This window comes from Physeter macrocephalus, chromosome 20 (genome assembly GCF_002837175.3).
Source record: "Physeter macrocephalus isolate SW-GA chromosome 20, ASM283717v5, whole genome shotgun sequence".
Lineage (NCBI taxonomy): Eukaryota > Metazoa > Chordata > Mammalia > Artiodactyla > Physeteridae > Physeter > Physeter macrocephalus.
Genome location: NC_041233.1, coordinates 55933899 through 55951900, shown reverse-complemented (window position 1 = coordinate 55951900; position 18002 = coordinate 55933899). Strand labels below are relative to the sequence as shown.

The 18002-nt window shown below is 42.4% G+C and overlaps 1 long non-coding RNA gene across 1 annotated transcript; it reads right to left on the bottom strand.

Moving 5' to 3' along the window:
* Positions 1-861: 861 nt before the first annotated feature.
* Positions 862-17345, bottom strand: LOC129391644 (uncharacterized). The gene is made up of 3 exons (XR_008616186.1): positions 16809-17345; positions 10146-10312; positions 862-5892 (listed from the first exon to the last, which is right to left on the bottom strand). It is a non-coding gene; the product is annotated as an uncharacterized lncRNA (long non-coding RNA).
* Positions 17346-18002: the final 657 nt, after the last annotated feature.

Sequence of the window (18002 nt, the reverse complement as noted above, 5' to 3'; positions counted from 1 at the left end):
CTGTCATAAGAAGATGCATCAGACAAATATATGAGGAAGGCAGCTACAATTTATTGAGTACTTACTATGTGCCAGACAGTGTGAGAGGTGCTTTATATATATCACCACATGCAAGGTCATAGAAAACGTGTGGGGTTGTGATTATGTGGGGGGATGACTCTTTATTGTCTCATTTTACAGAAAAGGAAATTAGGAGTCTAAAAAGATGAGGAATTTGCTCGAAGTACTGGAAGGAAATCCATTCTCCACCCGTTTACAAGAATATCCCAGAATATATAGATGACCAAGCCCTAGTCATTCCTGAACCTCAGCTTCAGTCTCTACTTCTCCTCAGCCTCCACCCTCACTACCAATCTTCATTTTCACTTCATCTTCAACTTTATTCTCAATTTCAACCTCATCCTTAACTTCATCTTTCCCTCCACATGATCAGGGAGAATCAGTCTCAACAAATGGTCGTTGAGGATAAGGAATTTCATATTGCCTGAGTAACCCCACCTAGTCTCCAACTTGCCAGCACAATTGCTGACACATCATCTTTCTCATGACAGTCTGTAGATAATTGTTTTCAAATATTTCTGTGGAATACGTTTGTGTATTTTTTCCTCCATTAATTTGTAAGCTCCCTCTGGATAGGAATTATGGCTATATTTTGCTCTCTAGACTAAGAAGCTGGTATAGTTATTTTTGGATTGTGGGAAGTTAATATATATTTGTCCTCAGTAATGACGATTTCTCTCACATTGCGTACACAGGTTTTCTTCACTGATCATTCTCATTTGCTTTTGTGTGGGACCCAGAGGTTTGTCATTTTTTCTTATTTTCATGACACATTATTCACTATTACCATTAGATCGCACTCACTGTATTCATTTATTCATTCAACAAACACTTATTGTGCTAAGTAACAGGAATACAAAAAGAACAAGATACAATCACAGACTTCAAGTCTTGGGGCATCAACGAAGTTTTTCTCACTTTGAAATCATTTTATTTATTTTGGCTCTGTAGCTTTGCAAGTAGTAATTTGAATACAAAGACTAGCCATAATTTTGTAAAAAAAAATTGTTGGATGATTCTTGCAAGGACAGGAGAGACAGCAGCTTTTGAGGTCTTAACATGATTCTTTTGAAATGGTCTTTAGCCACAATATGTCTGAATTTCCTCTTACATTTGTCATACCTTGCATTTCTCTAGCATTCAACCAGATTCTTCAGGTTATTTCCTTTTTATGAGAAAGAAGCTTAGGTTAAACAAAAGGGGTCCCCCAAAAGTAATAAGACGCCAAAGAAACATTAGGAACCACTTTACAAAAAAATGAGATCTTTTCATGATTCATGGTCTTTACCCTGTAAGGAGATTTATTTAGTGTCTTGGAAGAACCCATGCAAAAATAGTTGCAAGATGTCCATGGTCAGAGAATATCACAGACTGGAGCTATGGAGATTCTAGCTGGATGGAATCTTGGTGAAGGGCTGTGTAGGGACACATGCTGCCCTTTCTTCTTAGTGTGCTGATTTAGCCCTGGGGTAGATCAGTGTGTGAAAGAAAAGAAAGGTACAGGGCTCCCTTTCCTAGAAACTTCTGAGTAGGAAGACACTTTGTTACATTTTTTAGAAGACATCCCACTGGATAAACATCATTTTGTTTCTGAGATCATAAAGAATAAATTTCAGAACCTCGTCCCTACACATTGTATCCATCAATCTAACTGTTTGATTACATCGTTACTGTCATAATTTCGATTCTCCAACATGGTTCACTATGGTGGTTTTGCAGTATAGACGAGAGCAATAAATATTTCAGAAGAATGGGATATATTCTGTGGTACAGTGCAGGTAAGAAGTTGGTGAGCATCCTTCATCCAGTACCTTTCCCCTTTCCTACACCTTTATTTTTCTAGGTACTTCCAATCTGAGGAACTTTTATCTCCCTAAACTTGTTTTTCATATGGTTTCTCAATCAAAACCACTCTCACAGGTTAGGTCAAGTTTCCTTACTTTCATCCCTCCCCCACAGGATATAATCCCTTCCTCAGTTCCTCTTGGGAGGAATGCCTTTTCTGCCTTTCCCAATCCTTTCCTTCCTCCAAGGTCCACTTTAGACCCATGTCCTCCATCAAGTCCCCCCTGACAGCTCCTGCCCAGTTCCCTCTTCCTTCTCTGACCTCCAGCTACACAATGGTATGTGATAATAATAGCCTTCACTGGCCCACTGGTTGACAAAGCACTGCACTCACTTGAGATTTTCACAAGTCCCTGAGGTTTGTAAGGAGACCTTTCTTGCCCCTCAGAGAGAATGAAAAACTATCCCAAGGCTGTATTGCAAATGGCAAAACTGAGATGTCAGCCCAGGTCATTAAAGTCCAAAGCTTTTCCACTATAGTCTTTTGTCTCTCACACTTCCATATGCCAACAGTGCCTAGTTCAGAGGGGAGAAAAATTAGTCTCTGTGAGGTGCATGGTCTCCCTGAGAGCTAGAGAAGGGGGGATATCACTAAAGCACTGCAGAATGAAGACATGAATTCACTTGTTTGTTATGAGATTTTTGTTTTGAACCAAAGAAAAGAGGTATTAAAAAAAAATGCTAGCAGAGAAAATCTCCTTTCGCTGGGTGACATTTCATGCCTGTTCATATCATTATGTCAGACTTTGAAAAACGAAGAGCTGACGCAGTCTCTTTCCTCACTAGGTAGAAGGAAGAGCTGGGTGTTTCCCCAGTAGGAGACACGAATGTGATGATTGAAACATTAGGATTAAGGCTGAGTCACTGGCATTGGGAGGGTGGGGGGTCAGAGCCTTCCCCAGAGCTTTCAAAGCCAGCAAATGTACTTAGGGCTGTAGTTACACACACCTGTTGGCTGCAGCCAGTGCTGGCATTGTCAGCATCTGGAATGTGGCTCAGGGAAAATCTCCAGCTGTCTTTAGTTCTTTCAAAATAGATTTTCTCCAGATCAAGACACTAGCATTTTAACTTAAAAAGTAATTTAGGATTCATAAGTAGTTGCAAAATGCTACAGAGATTTCCTATGTACACTTCACTCAGCTTCCCCCAATGATAATAACTTACCTAGCCAGAGTTGTTTGTTTTTGATGTAGTATAGAAGAACAAATACTTTATCATTATCTATGATGTTTCTAGGGGTTGATAAGCTCAGTTGGGTGGTTCTCACGTGGGGTCCTTCATTCAGTGACTATCAGATGACAGCTGAGTCTAGAGCCATCTGAAGGTTTCTTCACTCGTGTAAAGCTGGGCTGGTAAAGTATCTTTCCATATGCCCTTTCCCAGCTCCAGCTTCCTAACAGCAGGGTGGTGTCAGGGTAATCAGATTTCTTGTATAGTGGCTGGTTTACTCCAGAGCAGTTGTTCCAGGAGGTCTGGGTGGAAGCTGCAAGGCTTCTTATAATGTAGTCTTGAAAGTCCCAGAACTTACTTCACTTCCATCACACTCTATTGGTCAAGCAAGTCACTCAGGCCAGCCAGATTCAAGGAAAGAGGACTCAGACTCCACATAACAATGGGAGAAGCAGCAAAAAATTGACAGCTATCTTTAATCCATAACTGCCCTGCAGTTTGGTTATTCCCGAGTGGACAAGCATGCTAAGGAAGAGCTCATTAGAAGCGTTGTTTATGTCATTAGTAGGGTAAGTCCTTATGTCCGATTGGCCCTATGAGAATTCTCATCCAGTCACAGGGTCACAGCACCAGTAGGCAGCGTATGCTCAATAAACGTTGTCTGATAGAGCAATTGAAACACCTTCTCAACCCATACATAGTAAGTGGAAATAAACAGGGAAATGGACTTTAGGGTAAACCCTGGAATTGGCCTTGTACTGCTGCAGCTTCCATTCTCCGAGTAGGCTGGAATCCATCACGTATTTTTTGCTCTATTTGTGTCTGATACAGAGTAATCCGCCTGGACTAGATAAGGCACTGTGCTAGGTGCTATGTGGGTTACCAAGATTATTTACGCCTGGCTTTTGCTCTCAGGAACGTTGATAACAATTCCTCACTACCTTTCTGTTGGGGTCTTATTTTCCTGCCTCAGTGTTAGTAAGCATGGCTAGAAACATGGTGGGGAGGGGAAACGGTCGGGGGAAGCAATTGCCACGATTGTTGTGATCGTTAAAACAGGTTACTCCATGAGGAGATCAGTAGCAGCTTGCTGTTTTCTTCGGCCGCGCTACACGGCTTGCATAATCTTAGTTCCCCAAAGCCAGGCCCTCAGCAGTGAAAGCGCGGAGTCCTAACCACTGGACCACCAGGGAATTCTCAGCAGCTTGCTTCTTGACAGCAGCGTCTACGGGAGGGAAACATCCTTCCGGTTCTCTCTTAGGCGAAGAGCAGGGGATAGGGATTGGCATGTTGGATCTCGATTCTTTTTTTTTCCCCCTTAAAAATGTACCCTCATCCGTGTCCAGATGTCAAATCATCCGAGGAACAATTCTTTGAGCACGCATTGTCTGTGTGAAAAGAAAAACTTCACCGAGGAGTGGGGACCATCCAGCTTACGGTGGGTGGAGTTGGGGAAGTCTTGGGTAGGAGGCACAATGTGCTGCAACGGAAGCTGAAGGGAGGAGAGAGCTAACAATGAACCCTGCTGCTTGAACTAAGGGAGAGGCGCAAACTGAACAACTTCACTGGCTTGTGTATTGAATATGCTTCCTGTGATCCTCTTCCTCAGATTAAGGTTCCAGCCCTGGGGTTTGCGGGGAGGAAATTCAGTGGAGAGGAAATTAGGTGGGAAAATGGGTGTGCCTGACCATAGCAGAACTGAGTGAAAGGGCGCCACCTGGAGACCTTTTCTGGTGGTGGGAGCAGAAAAGAGGAAACGGGGTGCGTCTGGGAAGCGGTCTCAGTCTGAAGAGAGGAAGAAGGTTTTCGCCTGAAACTGCCGTATAAACGGTGTCAGAATAGTGGCGTTCTGGGTTTGTAGAATGAGCTGGAAGACAACTGTGCATGTCTGAACCCTGAAGACTGTTATTAAGTGGAAGGGGAAAGGCGGCCTTAAGCATGAGGATGGAGGAAGGGGAGAAGCCATTAGACAAATCCCAAGAGTTGGGCTCTTGGGAAGCCCCCTTGGCTGTGGTGTTGCCAGTTCTCTGAATGTGCCACGCTCTCTTTCATACCTCCGGGCCTTTGCCCATGCTGTCTTTTCTGCCAGGATTACTCTCCCCTCTTCTTGGGCCTGGATGATATGAGGTTTTAAGATGCAGTGGAGGGGCTTCCCTGGTGGTGCAGTGGTTAAGAATCTGCCTGCCAACGCAGGGGACATGGGTTCGAGCCCTGGCCCGGGAAGATCCCACATGCCGTGGAACAACTGAGCCCGTGCACCACAACTACTGAGCCTGCGCTCTAGAGCCCACGAGCCACAACTATGGAGCCCGCGTGCCACAACTACTGAAGCCTGCGCGCCTAGAGCCCGTGCTCCACAATGAGAAGCCACCGCAATGAGAAGCAGGCGCACCGCAACAAAGAGTAGCCCCCCGCTTGCCGCAACTAGAGAAAGCCCGTGCACAGCAACGAAGACCCAACACAGACAAAAAAAAAAAGATTCAGTGGAAGCTTCAGAACCTTCGGGAGTCCTTTACTGATGATTCTCAGTTTGAATTAGGGCCCCCTCTTCTGTGTCCCTTGTAACTTGGGGCTCCCATTGGACATGAGCTCCATTAAGGTAGAGATTGTGTCTGTCTAGCTCACTGTAACATTCCTAGTGCCTAAAACTTGTAAATTGTTAATAAATATCGACCGAATGAGATATCTCTGTTGTAGCAGTTATCATAGGTATGAAAATTGTGTAGACTTCTCTGTCTTTCCCACCAGACTTTAACTTCATGAAGGCAGGGACCATGGCCTACTCATCTTGGTATCCCCAGCACAGTAGCTCAGAGCCTGGGAGGGAAATAGAGGATGGTTTATCAATACTTGTTGAATGAATATAAGAGGGGACAGTCTGGGGGTACATGTAAGCTAGTCAGCTAGTTAGTGATTCTAAGTTCTGGCTCACAGTAAGATCACCAGGGGACCATTAAAAATACTGCTGCCTAGGCTTCACACCAGACCAATCCAAACAGAATCTCCTGGGTCCAGGCATCGGTATTTTTAAAAAGCTTCATAGGTGAATTAATATTGGGATCCTCTGGTCTAGGCTCTAAGGGAATGTCAGAATCTAAGGCAGCCAAGAGAACATTCCAGAAGAGAGCCCCTTTCTGCTGGAAAGGGAAGGGTTTTAGTTCTCTTCCAAAACTGGGTAGGTACTAGAACAGAAGAGAATAAAGAAGCCTAGATTCTATCCTAACACTCAATGGGTTCTCTATAGGAGAAGAACTGAGGTAGCCAAATGAGGTCTGCTTTTAAGAAATTAGGGCATTTCCAAGGATAATCTTTACCAGAATTCCCAGGGCCAGCAGAATCAGTATTACCTGGGAGCTTATTAGAAATGAAGATTCTCTAGACCCCACCCTCCCAGACCTACGAATCAGAATTGGTATTTGCACAAGATCTCCAGGGGATTTATATGCACAATGAAGTTTAAGAAGCATTGTTCTGAAGTAGTTGCTCCCAAAGTGTGGTTGGGGTACCAGCATCATCTGGGGTAAGGGATGGGGTGGAGTCGGGGGGCTTGTGGTTATCACACTTTAGTTTGCATCAGAATGACCTAAAGGGTTTGCTAATCTCATATTGCTGGGACAATTTCCAGTCCAAATGGAAAATGGTAAACTCATAAACCCCCTCATTCAGTAGGTCTGGGGTGGGGTATGAGAATTTGCATTTCTAACAATCAGCATCATCCCAGGTGATGTTGATAGTGCTGGTCTGGGGACCACACCTTTGGTTATTACAAATAAGCCTGCTATGACCATTCACGTATAAGTCTTTGTATGGACATATGCTTTCATTTATTTGGGGTAAATATCTAGGAGCAAAATTGCTGGATCATGCGAGAGTTATGTTTTAATTTTAAAGAAATTACCAAACTGTTTTCCAAAGTGGTTGGACCATTTTACATTCCCACCAACAGTGGACAAAAGTTCTAGTTCCTCCACATTTTCACCAACCCTTGGTATCATCTGTGTTTCAATTTTAACTATTCTAATAGATACATGGTAGTATTTCATTGTGGTTTTAATTTGCGTTTCCTTAATGTCTAATGAAGTTGAGCATCTTTTCATGTGCTTATTTGTCATCTACATGTCCTTGTGGTGAAGTGTCTGTTCGGATCTTTTGCCATTTTCTTGTTGGATGGGTTAATTGTTTATTATTGGGTTTTTTCTTATTACTAAGTTTTGAGAGTTCTTTATTCTGGATATAAGACTTTTATTACATACATGATTTGCAAATATTTCCTTTCAATTATCATTGTCTTTTCATTCTCTTAGTAGCGTCTTTCAAAGAGCAGAAGTTTTAAATTTTGATAAAGTCCAATTTACCAATTTGGTTTTTTATAGAATGTGCTTTTGGGGTTGTATCTAAGAAATCTTTACCTAACCCAGGTCACAAAGGTTTTCTCCTATGTTTTCTTCTATAAATTTTATAGTTTTAGGTCTTACATTTAAAGCTATGGTCCATTTTTCATATACAGATCTCCAATTTTGTCATCATCATTTGTTGAAAACACAATCTATGTCTTTAATCTCTCAACATCGCTTTGTAGTTTGCAGAGTATAGTTCTTTCATACCTGTTGTCAGATTTATACCTAAGCATTTTATATCTTTTAATACTCTTGTAAATAGTATTGTTTATTTAAATTTTAATTTCTGATTGCTCAGGCCAGTATGTGGAAATACCATTAATTTTTGCGTATTGATCTGGTATCATGCAACCTTGCTAAACTCAGTAGTCCTAGTAGTCCAGACCACATTGTCTTTTCCATATTTCTTTAAATATTCTGGAGCTTTGTTCTAGGATTTGGTTAAATCACTTAGGAAGAGCTTAATGCTTTTGGGTCTTGTTTTTAAGATTTGTTAGGTAGGACTGGGGCAGTGTTCAGCCTAGGACTAATTAGTCTTTACTACAGAGCAGTATCCTTCTGTGTACTCTTATCCCCCGAGCCACGAATCTTGACGTTTTCAAGTCTGGCTGGTGAGAACAGACACTCTTCTTAGCCCTATGTGAGTGCCAGTCCATTACCTCTAACCTTTTTAGATGATTCTCTGGCCTCAGATAGTTTCTTGATATGTATGTGCTGATCAGTCCTCAGCTGAATACTGAAGTGAGAACCTTCTGCAAACCTCTAGAACTTCCTCTTTCTGTGCAGTTCTCTCTTAAGAACTCCAGCAGCCTTAGTCTCCTCAGACTCTCAGCTTTGTTTTTTCATCTCATTGAGTTTGCCTGGCTCTGCCTGGGCACCCTCTCTGTGCTATGGCCTGGAAACTCTCTCAAGGCAGTAATCTGGGGCAATTATAAGTGCTTACTTCATTTGTTTCACATCTCTCAGGGATCACTATCCTTCTTTGTCTTATATTCAGTGCCTTTCAAACCATTGTTTCAGATATTCTGTCAATTTTGGGGGTTGTTTCATGTGGGGGAGTAGATCAGTCCTTAATCATGGCCAATAGTTTGCATTTAAAATTTAAAGCATGCTTTTATCCTGAAAAGTATTTGTATATTTTATAGAATTAAAAATAATCGGCTTATGTATTTCTCAACTAAAACTATAGTTTTCTTCACCTGAAAACCGTTCCTGACCAAGTGAATTGCCCTTTTCTTTAAAAGCAACCTCACTGCTCACTCCAAGATGTTAGAACAGAGCTGCATCTGAATATAAACCAAGCTGTATTAAATCACTGTGTGTGTAGTTCACAATGACTGGCAAAACACAACTGTAGTTCTAGGTGCAGCCACTTGAACTAGAGCAGCAGCATTAAATCTTCACCTCACTCAAGTATGGACATTCTGTGGTTTGCTTTATAGCTGACATGTCAAAGACATTATGAGGAAGAAGATGAAGAGGAAGAAGATGAAACTCAAAGGTAACATTTATAAACATATGCTCCCTGCTCTTAGATTAAGTGTCGCTGAAGACTTCAACCTAAAGTGAACCTCTGTAAGTCAAAATCCTGATCATGCACATGCTGATGTCTTCTATTTGGATAGCAGTGGGAATTGTTAAGTGACTATGTAAGTGACGATAGTGAAGCACAAGCATTTATTTGAGACTGTTGATTAGGGGGAGGTGCAAAATGTGAAGCAGTAACAAATGAAAACTGCCTGTAGACATAGAGGAATGACAGGAACATATTCAGTCATGTATTGAAGTATGAAAATGTAAGTACACTCTAGAAATAATACAGATTCTGAGGCCTGGATTCAAATCCTGTTGGTGACAGTTATAGCCGTGTAACCTTAGGGAAGTCGCTTTACCCTTCCTTAGTTCCCACAGTACTACCTTACAGGGCTGTTGCAAGAATTAAACGAAATAATATGTGCAAAGCACTTATAATAGTGCCTGGACACAATGAGCTCAATCTAAATATTAGTCGTTGGTACCACCATCATCATTTTTTTTTTTTTTTTTTTTTTTTTCATATTTTGGCCACAGTGCCGCTTGTGGGATCTCAGTTCCCTGACCAGGGACTGAACCTGGGCCATGCCAGTGACAGCGCCTAACCCTAACCACTAGGCCACCAGGGAACTCCCATCATTATTATTACTGTTGTTTTGGAAAATTGCATGTGCAAGGGCAGGAAGGAATGTAGAATGTGTAAAGCGCCAACAGGGAAGGTCTCCTTGAGAAGGTGGAATCTGAGCTGGGTTTTGAAATATAGAAAGAACTTATGATGGATATAGGCAGTGATTCTGGGGGTAGGAAACAGAATGAGCCAAAGTTCAAAGAAAGAAAAAAGTTGGAGGTGTGAGGAAGTCGAGCTGGCATGTATGGTGTTGTTGGGCAGTAGTGATAAGACTGGAAGGGAAAAAAATTACAGGGTTTGGCAACTGTTTAGATGTGGCAAATGAGGAAGGAGGTGTCATGTATAACCCAAATATAAGCTGGACATCACAAGGCTCAGTCTCAAAGCAATGCTGAACTGAAAAACAGTCTGGCAACCAGAACTATTTTAAAACAAATTCAAATTTTTCTTGCCATTTTCTAAGAACACTAAAAAGCATAAATTTTAGGAACAGTTCTTAAACTTTTCCTCACCTGATTCTTACATTTCAGCAGCTCTGGAGCTCCTCACTGTCTTAACCCCTCACTTTCCATTTCTTCTGTTCTGTCTTTTGTTCATCTCCTCCTTTCCTTCCGCCTTTTCAGTCTTGTCTCTGTTTATCCATTCCCCCTATTTTGAATCACAAAGCCTAGGGACCATCCTGGAAAAGGCAGAACTCTACTTAGAGGGCAGGCTTAGCAAAGCTATCAAAGACAATATTCTCTTCCTGGTGGGTAGTAGAGAAGTTTATGTTGTGGCAGAGAGGTTATGTACCAATACTCATGTTAATACATTTTTTAAATCAACAAAGATAACACTAACACTTCAAGTCTTGGTGATAGGCTAATGGGGCAATGTATCATTACAGAAATAGGGAAACCAAAGAATAGAACTCAAGATGTTGAGCTTGGAACAGAGCATGTGTTGGAGACACAGCATCATTCCAGAAGTAGGTAGGCAAAAGAAACCTGGATAAATAGATCAGGAATTACATGGATTTGGACATGATCCTCGAAGAAATGATAGTTGAAGATGTGGGAATGAACGAGAAGAGAAATATAGAGAAAATATAGAGAAAGATGAGAGTTAAGGACAGAACTTTAGAAAATACCTACATTTCAGGATAAGAGTTGACAAGAGGATTCAAGAAAGGAGAGAGTGGTCCTGGTGTCCAGGCCTTACCCAGATGAATTCCATCAGAATCTCTGGAGGTGGAATTCATGCATTAACATTGTCGACACCTTCTCCAGCAATTCCATGTGCAGCCAAGGTTGAAAACCATTGTTCTAGTGGTTTATGTGATGATACTTAATGGTTTTTAGGGTGGTGGGGGAAAGCAGTTGTTAAGGAATAAAGTCCTAGTTTATTGGATTTAAAAACCAGAAACTCTAACATTCTCATTTTGCTGAGGAAGCTGGGGCTCAAAGAGATTCATTAATTGTGTGACCTTAAACGAGAAATTTAATGAATTTCTAACCTTGTACCTCTCACTGTCTTAGACACAGACTCCTCTCCCTCGTCCTCTCTCACCGACTCCTCCCCACCCCAGCCCAAGTCCTCCACTACCCTTGCCCTGAGACTCCCAAGGCTTTTCAGTCCTTCCAAAGGCTCTCCATTCAGATTTTAGAACACATTTCTGAAAGGCTAAAGTCTCACCTGAGGTCTCTTCAGCAGCCGCAGACTAAACCACACTGTCAGAGGAAAACCCCTTAAAGGCTGTCTCATAACTTTGTGAGCCTGGGGAGAAGGTTAACCTCTAGAAGAAAATGGGGCGGCAGGGAGCCTGTATTTTGAGGTGCTGGAGGTGGAGAAGCTCTGACTTCTAGCACAGCCCCCTCCGTGCTGTTTATGAATTGGCGTCAAAGTCTGGGCTGTGGTGGCGGGCCTGCCAGAGCTGATGAGGACACAGCATTTGTGGGAATTCTGTGACTCCAGAAGGCGAAAGGTCAGTTTCTTTTCATTGACAGTGCTCTTGCTGCCCGAGTTATCTCTGGGAATCTTGACTGGTTTCCAGGGTTAGGCTTCGCCTCTATTGTTATCTGGAAACACAGGAACAGCGCTGTTGTCGTGCCAGACTGGGTTAGACATTGGACCCCGTTCCCCACGGCACTGTAGTCACGCCCTCCCCCAACGAATGAAGTCCTACCATCTTCCAAAACAGCTGGAAGAGGATTTTTAAAGATACACAAACCTGCTCATGTTCCTCTCATACATAAACATTCGGGCTTGATTTGTACTACCCCTGTCTTTCATTTTTTCTCTGGGCTCCACAAGCCCATACCCATGAATATGATCCAACATTGGAATGCACTCTGGAGCTTGAGGACACGCCTGAAATCCCCTGCAAACACTTGTCTTTCACTCATCCTGATACACTGAAAAGATGTGCACATGTAACCCCTGAACTCACACATAACTCCACCAGCCCACAGTCACACTAAAAGTGGGTTCGAGTTACACATGTGCTTGCTTACACCTCGGCTCACACACTCCCACCTGAACGTTCGTGTCCACAGGACCTGTTCATTCCTAGCAGAGCCAACATCTGTGTTCATGGCCACATTGAAAACACACCTTCAGGTTCCTAAGAAACAAATGGCAATAGAGAAGGGAAACAGGGCAGCTGAAAGAACGGCCCTGCTCCTGTTTCTGTCCTGAAGCAAAGCAACCAGCATCTTCTGGGCTAACTTGGTGCGTGGGGCCCCAGTGTAGACTTTTACAACAGGCCCTGATCTGACTCCAAGGATGAGAGTAGCAATCTCCTTCCCAGCCACGTCTGCTGGGTTCTTCCAGCTGTCTCCAGAGCAGTTCTCCCTAAATGCAAACTATTAGCATTTCCTGTTAAAACATTTCTAATAAATAAATGAATACATCATCTTCTCAACCCGAAGCAGGTCTGAAAGCAGCCTAGGAGCTACTCTGAGCTGAGGATGGACATGGACCACCCAGCACCAGCCCACTGGCCCAGGGCCAGTGCTGCTTTTGTTTGAATTCCTGTATGAGTAACTGCTCAAGTTGACGCCAGCCAAACTCAGTGAAATATTATTTTTAATATTAAATAAATAGATGGTGGGGTGTGTTGATCTTTTTTCCCCCCCAGTAAATTGCAGCATCACAACATTAGAAACTGGCTCTCGTATCCAGATTTCCTCAGATAGCAGAAGGAAGGTTGACTTTCTCTTTGACCTTCCTCATGGAGTACTTACCCCCAGGAGACAGAAAAGTCCCAGTTGGTGTTGACAGGGCCCTATTTGGAGTAAGCTGGGAGTTCAAATGCTAACAAAACTTGTATGGGATCATCAACCACTCTTGCTAATTTTTCTAACTTATCTATTCCTTTCACTGCTCTTTATATAAAAGTCAGAAAGCAGAAATGAACAAGAAGCTGCTGAAATCCTACTACCCAGTAAGAGACAATTACTGCTAAATTTTGGTGACTGTTCTTGCTTTTACATATTTATATGTATGTATAACAGTCAATGAATGTTGATTTTACAAAAATGTACATTGTACATATGTATTTTTTTTACACAGAATTGATCTTGGGCATCTACTTTATGTCAGTAAATACTCTCCTAAAACTCTACTCGTAAGGACTACATAATACCCCATCACATGAACATGCCACAGTACACTCAACCAGCTTCCCATTGTTGGATATTACGGTTGTTTCCAAGTTTTTTCTATTATAAACAACACTCCAGGAAAAAAAAAAATCCTTGTAGCTAAATCTTTGCATACATCCTTAATTATTTTCTTAGGATAAAGTCCCAAAAGTAGAATTCTAAGACTTTAGCTACATATTGTCAAATAGCCCTCTAGAATGATTATACCAATTTACATTGCCACCAGCAGGGAATCAAAATGTTCCCCTGCTTGAACCTCTGCCATGCTGCATATTATTCTTCAAAAACAATCTTTGACAATTTGTTAGGCAAATAAAAGAAAGAAAGAAAAGAAAAGAAAAAAGAACCACCAACCAACCTTAAACATTTAACACGAGAGGTGAGCAATATAGAAATTTTGCATGTCTGAATCTTTTTGGTACCATGTCTTTTGCCATGTTGGGCAGTGAAGGGAAGAGACAGAAGAGGAGCCCCTGGCTGTGATGGCCTTCAGAAAGGCTCAGACAAGCGAGAAGATGCCTTGACATCAGGTACAACTGGAGGAAGTCAATGCTCTGAAGCTCCAAGGTGAGCCAAGAGGAGAGGCTCTCCCACAGGGGTTCCCCTAATGTATTCTCAATGAGATTCATTTATTTGAAGGGAAAAGACACTGAGGTCAAAGAGGTTTGGGGAGCAGTGGGACAAGCCAGGTTAGACCAGTTTCTTCACAGCAGGATTTCTCAGAACGTATAAAATGCTAATGGGTGTGCTGAAGCTCCAAGGGGGAGACATGGTATGCAATGTAACCACAGATCCAGCTTCACCTCCCACTCCCCACCTCATCTTTTTTTATTTTCCACAAAGCATCTCATGAACCTGGAGCTTGGTGGAATACACTTTAGGAAATGCAGTCTGATGCCGCAGTGGAAAATGGTCTTCACAGAAAAACCAGAGGATGGCAGTTAGGACAAAAATGAAGGGATGGGGAAGAGAGAAAGAAGGAGATGAGAAAAAGCAGGAGAATGGAGGGAAATTAGAAAAAAAGAGGGATAGTAAAGAAACATAAAGGGGAAAGGAAAGGAGAAAGGGAGGCAAAGAGAGGGAGGAAACATTTAAGAGAATGAGGATAAGGAAGTGCGGAGCAGGAAGGTACCACCAGAAAGACCCCTTCTTACTAAAACCACCTCCCCATTGCTTTGAGGAGAGACACAGGAGAGCCTGTGTCTTCTCTGTGCTCATCTCCCCTACAGACACCCAACGCCAGCATGTCACTCTCCACGCCTGGTTTTCTCTGAAGTGTGACCCATCTCACAGTCCCTTCCTCAAAGGCTAATTACTTAAAATGCAAGAATTCATTTGCAAAGGAAGCTCAAAACAGTGGGCCCCAAGGTAACCCAGAAAAATAAAATAAGAAATTCCAAAAATATTTAATTACTGCATCTCTTATTATTGTGTGTAGCTTCTTGCAGTATAAGACATGACCAAAACTAACCAAACATTCTCTACTCAGCCAGGAAGTCTAGTTGCCTAAAGAGCAGATAAAGGCAAATTGACAGCTTTTAAAGCCCAACAAGGCCTTTTACCCAAAAGGGCCTGCTTTCAACCAACCTGAACGCACCAAAGTGGTAAAATAAATTCCTAAAAGCTTAAATGCTGTGCATGTACACAGTGCTAAACCCCTTAGAATTCTACAACAAAAAAGATACTTTACTTAATGGAAGCTGTTTGTTATTTTTTAAAAGTCTCAAGTAACACATGCTAAAATAGAAATAGTATTTTGAAATAAACTCATGGAGTGTTCATCCAAATCTGAAGCCCCTAGAGTCCTCAGAAATATGGGGTAGGATTTGAAGCAGTTGCATTAAGATTGACACCAGATTTCATTAGAACAGTGATTCCCGACACCCTTAATCACCATGACTCTGTTTTTGTTTTCTGTTTTGGGGTTTTTTTTAGTATTATTCCCTGAAGTCAGTCACTTATCTCGGTTTTCAGTCTGTATTTATGTCCACAATTGTTCATAGGTTCAATGCTGGACTGTCAGGTTGACCAATAACATCCCCAAATTTTCTGTGATTTCAACAAATGTAGTGACTAGCATAATACACCCTAGGTTAGAGAATGGAGTTGATACTATTCTATCCAAAAGGAAACTTGACATTTAGTTAACCTATTTAATCCTATCACAGATGAGTTGGCCCTTCATATTATTAAAAATAAGACATAAGCCAATATTACTGACTTTGTAAATGTCCCAGAGGATGAAAATCCTCATATTTGAGATTTTTCTGAAAACCTTCCAGCTTTTAATATTTGCTGCATTTTTTAGAGTTGACTCATCTTAAGCCTCTAAACCAGGGGTGGCCAGTGATGGCACATGTGCTGCTGTTCTCATTTTCTGTGCCTGTGGCAGACATCTCCAATTGACCTCTGCAACGATTCCCACTGAGTGGTTTTCTTAATACAGTGTTCCAAGCAACCCATGGGTCAGAGCTGGTGCTGAAGATGAAACCAGCTTGTCTTTCCTGCTCTACCCTGAATCTTAGGTGATTTGTTCATAAGGCAAGGACAGGGGATACAGGCTCAGTATTCTTCTGAGTAGGAAAGCTTGAGCTTCCATATTAAAGATGGAAGATGTAGAAATGAGGGGAACCAAGAGATGTAGAGTCACATGAAAATAAGATCCGACTTCTCCCCCATCCCCTTGACACCTGATTATAAATAACCTCTCCTCATCCTTTTTGCCTTCCTGTATTCCTCTTCCTAGCACAAGAGCAAGGATCAGACAAAAAGGTATTGGAAAGGTTTGTCCATGAATGGATTAGTCTGGGCTGGGGAAACTTCCAAAATGGTCTTGAAATAATACTGATACCACCCTACAGGGCGATAGGATCAGAGATTCCTGGTCTCCCAAGTCTCTCTCTCTCACATTATCTCCTTGGAGCTTGACAGCCCTGTGAGAAAGGCCGAAGAGATGTCATCTTCCCTTTTACTCATGAGGAAAGAGAAGCTTAAAGAAGGTGAGTGATTTTGCAAGGTCATATGGCTGTGAAGGGATGGAATCGGAAAAGGAACTCAGATTTTAAAACTGAATCCAGCGCTTTTTCTGATGCACTTGTGCTACTCACATTGGGGTGTAAGCATGCCAGGATAGGTAGGGCAGGGCCAAGAGATCATTTCAAAGACTTGCTATAGGGAACTCCCTGGCGGTCCAGTGGCTACTCCGTGCTTCCACTGCAGGGGGCAAGGGTTCGATCCCTGGTTGGGGAACTAAGATACCGCAAGCCTCGGAGCATGGCCAAAAAAAAAAAAAAAAAATTGGTATAAAATGGCACTTTTAGGAAAACATTTTTATATAAAAGAGTAAAGGCACATTATGAAGTAGAATGCAGAATTTGCATGACTTTTTACAATAAAATATAAGATTTCAAAGATATTGGCACACTTTTTCTGGCCATGCCCCCAGGCCTTTGGATGGTGTGCTTTCATTGTTCTCTGCTGTTCTGGTGGAAATGAGTGAGAAGTACTGCTCTTCACCATGTTACCTCTCACCTTTTCTTTCCTTCCCCTTCTCCTCCTTGTTCTTCTTTGTAATCTTCATTTATTTAGGTGACGATGCCACCCTCAGAGCCCCCCAAAGGTAGCTTGCCTGTGAATCATTTCAGAGGCATGGAGCTGCCATGGTTAGGTTCTGGTGAGGCTCTCTTCCTGGCTTACAAACAGCTGCCTTATCACATATGTCCTCACATGGCAGAGAGAGCAAGAGAGGCTTTCTTCCGTCTTTTCTTACAAGGGCACTAATCCCAACATGGTGCTCCATCCTCACGACCTCTGTGGATGGGTTGATCCAGAGCCTGAACCCTGTCATCAAGGACTCTGATGTCCATAGCACTGCCTTCATACTGAGACTGATATAGTATGTCTGAGACTTTGTGCTTCCTAGTTCACCTCCAGTGAACATGTCTCGTTAGTTGGAATTATGGCATGGACCCATTCCCAAACCAATCACGATGGCCAGTGTGATGGGCTTTACTGATTCACTCAAACCAATCAAAGTTCATTTCAAAAGCTGAAGGGTCAACCCATCCAAATTCCACAGCTGCTTCATAATCTGGGAAAGAAAGGAGTAGAGATAATGGGATGTGACTATGTTGCCCACTACAATTTCCTCTTTAAAACTATCCACTTTAAACTACTGACTGTGTCTGCTACATGGAAAGTTGTAAGTAAAATGAACTGTCTAGCTGACCATCTGCCTGTTTATTATGAGCTATAGTGAACATTGTGGGAGAGGGTAATAATGGAATGGGCCCTACGGAAAACACAAAGGGAAATGCTGTGAATACTAAGGCCAACACCCCTCTGAACTCTTATGTTGCGGCAACACAAAAGCATTCAAGAAAGGGACAGATGGACTTCCCTGGTGGCGCAGTGGTTAAGAATCTGCCTGCCAATGCAGGGGACACGGGTTCGAGCCCTGGTCCGAGAAGATTCCACATGCTGCGGAGCAACTAAGCCTGTGTGCTGCAACTACTGAGCTTGCGCTCTAGAGCCTGCGAGCCACAACTACTGAGCCCGCGTGCCACAACTACTGAAGCCTGCATGCCTAGAGCCCGTTCTCTAAAACAAGAGAAGCCACTGCAGTGAGAAGCCCGCACACCACAACGAAGGCCCAGTGCAGCCAAATAAATAAATTTATAAAAAAAAAAAAAAAGAAAGAAAGGAACAGAAGTCTCTAATCCGCAA